We start from the raw sequence: 8,848 nt of genomic DNA, 5'->3' as shown, positions 1-8,848 counted from the left end.
GAATTATTACCCACCCATGCCCAAAAACTCTGTTTAATTTATTTGTTTCAAAGGCAATAGACTGACAACTATATTCTTATATTTAAAGTTAAAGATTAAGTTTAAGTTAATATACACAGGGCAGTGGCTTGTTTCACAGCCTTAATCCCAGAGCACAAAGAGCTCATCAACATATACACTCTTAGCAGCTTCTTCTCTCTTCTCTTAGGCAAATTTAGGCCTTGGTCCAACTGCATCAATCACTCTCTTCTGGTTGCACTCACTTTCTCTTTCAACATTTCTCAATTTCCATCTTCAGTTATCTCACACACACAAAATCAAGCTGCTACGGCAGCTTCAGTTTCTGATTAATTGGCATTCCAAGAGGTAAATGTATTTCTGTTGAGTTGGAAAGTGTAAGCTGATATCTCAACTTCAAGACTTCTTATTTCTCCAGACCTTAAGTTACCAGAAAGCAGGAGATGCCGGACGGTGAGAAGATTGACACATGTGGTGTGTGGATGGTCAGGTGGAGAAAGGAGGCATTAATTTAGAGTCACTCAGTGTCTATTCAAGGCTTGTTGAGATTGCATGTCTCTTACACTGTCAGGCTCTCAGCCATCTGTCATTGCATCAGAGCTGTGTTTACACATCTTCTTTAACAGACATGTTTTGGATTAACTTGTCCTTACAAGATGCCTAGTGTTCTCCACAAAAATGACTGTCACATGAATGTCACACCTTCTTTTTGTACAAATAAATACTCTATAGAACAAAGAGAACATTTGGCCATGATGCAAATAATTTGATAAGGATGTTAGGATTTGAGATTTTCTATGTCAGTGTTTCCCAACCCTGGTCCTCAAGGCACACTGCCCTGCATGTTTTAGGTATTTCCTTGCTTCAGTGCAGCTGATTTCAATTGATGACTGATTAACAGGCGTTTGTTGAACTGCAATCAGTTGAATCAGGCACATTAAAGCAGGGAAACCTCTAAAACATGTAGGACAGTGTGCCTTGAGGACCAGGGTTGGGAAACACTGTTCTATGTCTTTATTTAGGTTTCTGTGTTCTGTGGAGTCTCTGTGTTGTCCCGTCTACCCCTTGATTAGTTACACCTGTCTCTTTTTTCCCCTGATTGTCTCCCTGTTGGGCTGCACAGTGGTGCAGTTGGTAGAGCTGTTGCCTTGCAGCAAGAAGGTCCTGGGTTCGATTCCCGGCCGGGGGTCTTTCTGCATGGAGTTTGCATGTTCTCCCTGTGCATGCATGGGTTCTCTCCGGGTTCCTCCCACAGTCCAAAAACATGACTGTCAGGTTAATTTGTTTCTCTAAATTCTCCCTGGGTGTGAGTGTGTTGTTTATCTTGTATGTCTTTGTGTTTCCCTGTGACAGACTGGCGACCTGTCCAGGGTGACCCTGCCTCTCGCCCGGGACGCAGCTGGAGATGGGCACCAGCAACCCTCCCGACCCCATTAGGGACGAAGGGTGTTCAGATAATGGATGGATGGATGGATGTCTCCCTGTCTTTTAAACCCACCTGTCTTCCTTGTTCTTTGTCAGGTCCTTGTCAGGTCTTACATCTTGTCTAAGTGTCAAGGTTACACCAGTTGCTACTGGTGTTTTGAGCTCTTAGCCTTCTTGTTTAATCTGTGGTGCCTGAATTTTGGACTTTTGTATTTCTGACAACATCACTAAAGTCAGTATTTTCTTCATTTCAGCCTGGGTCCGCTGCATCTGCCTCCCCACCTCATACCGCACATCATGACAAAGGAATTGTTCAAGGAAACTGAAAGTTGACATTAATTTTCATAAGTTAGAATAAACGAAAAAAAATCAAGAGCGAAATTTATCATAAAGAGAACACAAAGAGCTGACCATTATTTAATACATAATACTTTCTCCATTATTGTGGTTGGGATTAAATAATAGTGATCATTAGAGTTAGATATTGTCCAAAGACTTATACAGTGGAGCAAAAAATATTTAGTTAGCCACTGACAGATGAGAGGTGTGTCATTTTTATCTTGGTACACTTCAACTACGAAAGATGATATCAGAAAAAAAAAAAACTTCAGGAAATCACATTGTAGGATTTTTAAAGGATTTATATGTAAATTGTTGTTACGGTCACTGACCTCTAGGGGCTCTATTCATGTGAGTGCTGTCTTCTGCTACAAGAGAAACCTGGCTTTCACAGATGACATGTCAACCCCTCCATAAAGAGCTCTATGCCAGAAATGTCAGGTTGATTTTTTCCTGGGCCTTGATCTTCAGTGATCTTGTCTGTGTGCTGGCTTTTGTCTGTGCGATGTATTGTGTGGAATTAAGTGCATAACTAAAATAAAGTTTTTGTGGAGGAACTGGAGGACCATTTTGGTTCTAGACCTCTTTTCTCCTGTTTTATGGATAGGCAGGGAGCTCAGCCTTTGTAACTTAATTTCTAGCAAGTGGTATTTTATTTTATAGTTGGAAGAGTGGGTTTGGTTTATTAGTTTGGCCTTGGAGAAACTGAAGCTTAATCTTCACTGTGCTTGTTTTTTTCTTTTTTAGCTGTTGTGCCTATATTGTAAAATAAACTGTCTTTTTTTCTGAGATTAACTCCTTAGTGGACGTTCTCTGTTTCTACCATCGCCGGCTTGGAGTGAAAGCGAGGCGCTGCATTCCTGTTCCGATTGTGCATCAGGGAAATGACAGAACAGGTGTTCTGTTTATCTGTGCTACCCATAAATCAGTCCTACCTTGTGGTACTGCTTACTCAACAAATGTCTTATAAATACATCCTAGCTTTGGAAGTTTCGTTTCATGTGTTTTATTTCATCGAAGAATACAGTGAGCTTTATGTAATTTATTTTATACCTGACTTTCATTAAGCTGCTGTATTGCTTCATGTTTTTAGTTTACATGACAGGCAGCTTATAAACATATTTATATTTAGATTAATTACAGTCTTTTTTTTTATTAAACCTTGCTAAATAGATGTTGGTAGCGATACTATGTGAGATAGCGGTGTAATATTAGTGCATATTAAGCATATCCTATCATTTCACGTGAACAACGAAATTTGATTTTGGGACCCTCTATCTCTGCTAACAATGTGAACCGGCTGGAATCAACAGTTAGACGATTAGATCATTTGCACACCTGCTATAAACTTATTGCATCTCTGGCAGTGCTGTTTACATTATATACATGTATAATATAGGATACATTTATTTGCCAACTGATTTATCGACCAGTTAATTTCTGGGCGCTGATTTCCTTAATTTTGGGGGATCGTGATCCACCGATCCTTATATCTGAAGCCCATCTATGTCCTCTGACCTTATTTTCATCAGCAAAGGTTTAAAAATCAGCTTCTGTCCTCTTCTGCTCTACAGTGAGAGGTTTGACTGACAGACTAGTCCACCAGGTCATGTCTGAACATTTACAGTTAATATTCACCCCACTGTTGCCAACTCAGTGACTTTCTTGCTATATTTAGCAACATTTCAGACAAAAAAAAATTGGTATTGGTCAAAATCGGCAGGAAAGGATTTTTAAAAATCAGTAATCAACTAGAAAATAGCAGTCGGTTCAGCCCTACACACATATCCATGACATTCTATGATTAAATTAATTTCTCTTAAGTGTAACTCCAATAGCTAAAAATTTAAGTTGAGTTTTTTAAAATGAAGCCGAGGTGCAAATTGAAACTGGAAGACTCTTTTATCCCCACCGGGTCCTGTTAATTGAAGTGTCCCACCTACAGTCGATGACCTATCAACGTTGGACCAAGCCACGTCACGTCCAATCACCGACCAAGTCCCAGCTAATGGACCTTACCAGAGGGGCCGCTTTTCATTGGCTGATGCTCATTCTACGTGGTCACGTGGGTGGCAGTCTCACAAACACGAGCTTCCCATTAGCTAAGTACAGCATAATAGCAGTTCTGATACAACTTCTACACCTTGAAGCCTGTCTGCTACACAGTCTAACGTTAGCTAAACAGATCAATATGCAACGTGTACTGTATCTGACACACACTAAAGATTTTATTTTAGCAGAAAAGGCTTTGGACTAAATTGTTACTCGTGTTAGCCTCTCTAGCACAAAGTACAGCTAGTAAATCAACCATCGCTGTGTTCAGGGAAGCGCTGATTAATAATCCAGAAATAAATATCAAGCCTGGAAACTTGATATCGTAACAGACTGGATGTTATGTTTTTAACGTAATCTTTGCTCGTCTTGATACGGTAACAAGTATGCTTAAATTACAAAGAGAGAGAGTGAGTAAAAAGGTACGAATGGTTTTGAGTTGATCACCTGTTCAGGTTATTTTACTTTTGTTTACATTTGCTGTGGCTCATTACAGCCGCTGTAGTTTCTAAACGTTGGACCAATTACCCTGTTTGTTTGTGATTATACGTCATTCATAACAAACATTAAAAAAAACAAATAGATTTCATAAACTTTTAACAAACAAATGGCTTCTTTACCGTAACAGAGCTCTTTGGTTCCTCTTATCAGTCTGTAGCTTCTCATATTGAGGTCATCAAACCAAATTTCAGATCTACCATAACTGACTGACTGACACTTGCTGGCCTCAGGTTTGCAACCAGCTTGTGACTGAGAAACCAGTAACCTCCTCCCAGATGATGACATGAACTTATTAGTTCCTCTGTCCATTGTAGTAGCTGATATATTGTGAAAATCAGGTAGAAATTATGCACTAATGGAGTCATGTTTACATAGAAACAATGCGCTACGAGGCTTTGCTTGTGAGACTTGCGGTCACGTGGGTCGGTTGTGGGCGGAGCTTGGTAAGGTCCATAAGGACCATGCTCTAGCCGAGCTCAATCTGTTCAGCCGCACGCCTCAGCTCTCAGTCAGCTATCTCACCAGGTCCTTTTCTTCTTGATTGTTTTTTCTTCCTCCTCCAATGTTTGTCATAAAAGCCGCTTAGCTGTGTGCTTGGCTCCTTCTTTTCCCTCAGACGATCCTAAGATGGAAGAAGCATTCCATCCGGCTCCAGCCTTATTCATTCCAAGCAGCTTCTCCCGCCGCTCTCTCACCACATTGGTGAGAGAGCGGCGGGAGAAGCTCTCTCCCTTGTTCCTACGCCACCCACTCCACTATCCGTCTCTGAGAAGCGGACTCATAATCCCACCGTCTACATTGCATACATCTCCTGGCAGCCTTTCTCCGCCCCGGCCGGGCCGCCTAGGTCTCGCTACACCGATCCACATTGCCGTTCCCTCTCCATTCCACTACCGTCGTTCATCGCATCGCCTTCCCACTGGTTCCTTGCTTTGGCTCAGCCTCGTCAATAGTTTTTCTCAATTCCACATGGCCGCTGTCAACCCGCTCATCAGCACCTCCCATTAGATTTCCCACGCCACGCCCGCCTCGGGTTTCGGAGTAAAATGTAGCCTTCACATGCCTCATGTTTTACAACGCTAGAAAACGTAGGAACTTTTATAGTGTATTCCCTTCCTGAACTTGCAGGCTCTCCTCTAATCCCTTACTGGATGCTTGTGGTGGCTGTAGTATTTAAAGAACTAACACAACATAGCACTTTTCAGCAGCAAGGCATTTACATCGCAAGTGCTTTACATCGTGACAGCACAAGAACCAAGGTTTTCTTGTTGATTAGGGAATCAACAAGAAAACATAACATTAAGTCAAGTTCCACCATTAAATTTGTAATTGACTACGTTTCCAATACATTCTAAACAGGCGGGTTTTAGTCGAGATTTATATGAAGTCGTGTTTCAGATGTTTTTAAGGATTTCTGGGAGTTGATCCAATTTGTGGGGCTTAGTTGCTGAATGCTGCTTCTCTTCATTGGTCTGTTCCTGGGGATGCAGAGCAGACCCAAACTGAAAGACCTCAGGAGTTTGGGAGGTTGATGCACTACAGCAGATCTTCATCGTTTTGTGGCATTCAGTGATTTGCAACCAAACAATGGTATTTCAAAGTCTATTCTTTGAACTACAGGGAGCCAGTGGCAGGGCTTTAAAATGGCGTTATGTGCTCTATCTTCCAGGTTTTAGTGGGAATGCCGTCAGTAGCATTTTTGGAGCAGCTGCAGCTTTTTGATTGATTAGACTTTTACCTTAAATAAGCTATTACCTATTTTTCTTACTTAATAGTCATTTTAGTCATTTTAAATATACTGAATGGAGTAAGTCAATTACAGACAACATTCTAATGATACCCCACAGCTTTCCATCCATCCATCCATCCATCCATCCATTTTCTGAACACCCTTCGTCCCTAATGGGGTCGGGAGGGTTGTTGGTGCCTATCTCCAGCTGCGTCCCGGGCGAGAGGCGGGGTACACCCTGGACAGGTCGCCAGTCTATCACAGTATTGGCAGCTTTTAGGTAAGGATATGTTTGGCCTGCTTTGATCAGAAAAAGTAACTGCTTCAAACAGTTAGAATTCTCTCTCCCTGTGTATTTCACTCACATGACAGTTGAGCTGCTCTTTAGCACTACAAATACTGAAGGTTAGAACTACAACATGGCGGAACTGTCAGTTGCTACAGAGGAGGACTGAGCTGGCCTTTAGAACTACTTGTGTTTTAAGCATTATATAACCGATTTAAAATCAATCACTGTTACACATGGGATTAGTTTGACCTTTTCTTATGATGCTTACTGAAAATTTAAAAATAAAAGCCTTGGCAGATCTTATAGTATGTATTTGCTCTTTTTTGCTTTATGTGACTGGTTTATCCAAAGTACTCTTACACATTGGATTAGTGTGGGCATTTATAATGAAGCTTTCTGCAAATTTCAAAATAAAAGCCTCAATATGACCCTCAGGTCAGTGCACCGCCTGCGGCAGTGCAATAATATGATTCTGCATTATCTGTTTCTCTCAGGTTAGGAAACTGCCTTGCTGTGCAAGACAGTTCATTAGCATTAGCCTTTTAGCTTAAATAAGCTATTACCTATTTTTCTGTCTTATTAGCCATGTTTAGTATACTTAATGGAGTAAGTAAATGACAGTAAACATTCTAATGATACCCCACATGCTACTGAAAGTATTTAGGCTTACATTAGCATTTTGGCTAATTTGAGCTTATACACTTACTTTATCATACTGAATGGTGCATGTCCAGTTTACTTCACATTCTTGTGATTCTCCACATGCTGTTGATTACATTGCAGCTGTCTTTAGCATTGATGCTAATTTTTAGCATCAGAACGCTGGGTCCAAACTGACGGGCACACTTTGGCAGGCCCCAGTTAAATTTCTTCAGGAATTTTCTAGTTGGGGCCTGCCATGCAAAGCAATGGCATATTATCTAGCATGTGTCCTTTCTATGTGGATAATGTACAAAAGTCAAATGTGAAACTAATTCCAGAAAAATGATAATAATTGTTGTGATTTCAGTTGCTACTTCCATTATAAAATGTTGTTTTCTTCTGTATCTGTTCTATATTGCCCCACAATGCCAGAAAACTAAGCTATTCAAAGTTCACAATACGAAAGAAAATCTATGCAACATCTGAATAAGTCATACTTAGACAATTTGTTAAAGTTTACTAAAGGAAAAAATACAAAATTAATGCCAGTATTTTATTCTTGCATCACACACATATTGCTGGTGTTTATTACTTCACCCTGAAAACTATGACTCAAACATTTTCTGTCTGCTGCCTGTTTCAAGAGTGGAGCCAGAAGTTAACATATCTTCAACACTGGTGGCCAAAGTTCTTTCTCACATGATCTGGCTTTTCATTCCACCTTCTGTCCTGAGAAAGGACTTTGGTGAGAGGAAATGGAGACGTTCTCTGCATTGGAGAAAACGGAGATGCCGAGAGAGCAGGGAGTAGGAGGAGAGGTGTAGTGTTTCAGGATTCACAGGATTTAGTGGTGAAAGGTTGTGAAAATAACACCAAGCCCAAGCTGTGCGTGAAATTGCGAACAGGGGGATTAATGTGACTGTAAAAGGTCCCATTGCCCACCCCCTCTCAAAAACCCACTTCATAGAAGTATGTCTTTGTGAGACAACACTTTGCTTGAAGAATTGCTTGTGTGCATCTTTGGTAGGGGAGTTGAGGTGGGGAGGAGTAAGATAGATAGATAGATAGATAGATAGATAGATAGATAGATAGATAGATAGATAGATAGATAGATAGATAGATAGATAGATAGATAGATAGATAGATAGATAGATAGATAGATAGATAGATAGATAGATAGATAGATAGATAGATGGATGGATGGATGGATGGATGGATGGATGGATGGATGGATGGATGGACGGACGGACGGACGGACGGACGGACGGACGGACGGACGGACGGATGGAGAGTATTTCATTTTACAACACTAATGAGAAAACCAGCGATTTATTAGCTAAATAATAATAATAAACTATGTAAACTATGTATTATTAACTATGTAATTTTACACAAAAACCCATATATTTTAAAATGCAATTGTTGGCATACCACAACATTACTGAAAAATTAGTTAAGTCTGAAAATATAAAATTATAGTGACCACAACACAGAACAAATTTACCACCCTGTTTGGTTATTTAAAGAAAACTGAATAAAAGCAGCTTTGGAAGAACACGTCCAACTTTATCACTTCAGAGATTAAGGTGATGAGAAAGCAGCCAGGTGCCTCGGGTTAAAAACATTTGATCATCTGATGCTCAGCCAGCATTAAAGCAGGCATTTTGACAGATTGAAGCAATTTTTTGTTTTGCTAATATTATCAGGAAGAAGTTTTGGGGAAGCAGTTTTTGGTTTCAATAGACTTAATAAAGAACTCCACAAAGCCCATTTTGGCTTGGCTTGTACTTGTATAGTGCTTTTTCCAAAGGACCCTAAAGCCCTTCAAACCACATTCAGTCATTCACCCATTC

The sequence above is a fragment of the Gambusia affinis genome, linkage group LG05 (genome assembly GCF_019740435.1).
Source record: "Gambusia affinis linkage group LG05, SWU_Gaff_1.0, whole genome shotgun sequence".
Classification (NCBI taxonomy): Eukaryota; Metazoa; Chordata; class Actinopteri; order Cyprinodontiformes; family Poeciliidae; genus Gambusia; species Gambusia affinis.
The sequence above is the reverse complement of the archived record's forward strand: the minus strand, read 5'-3'. Positions refer to the sequence as shown.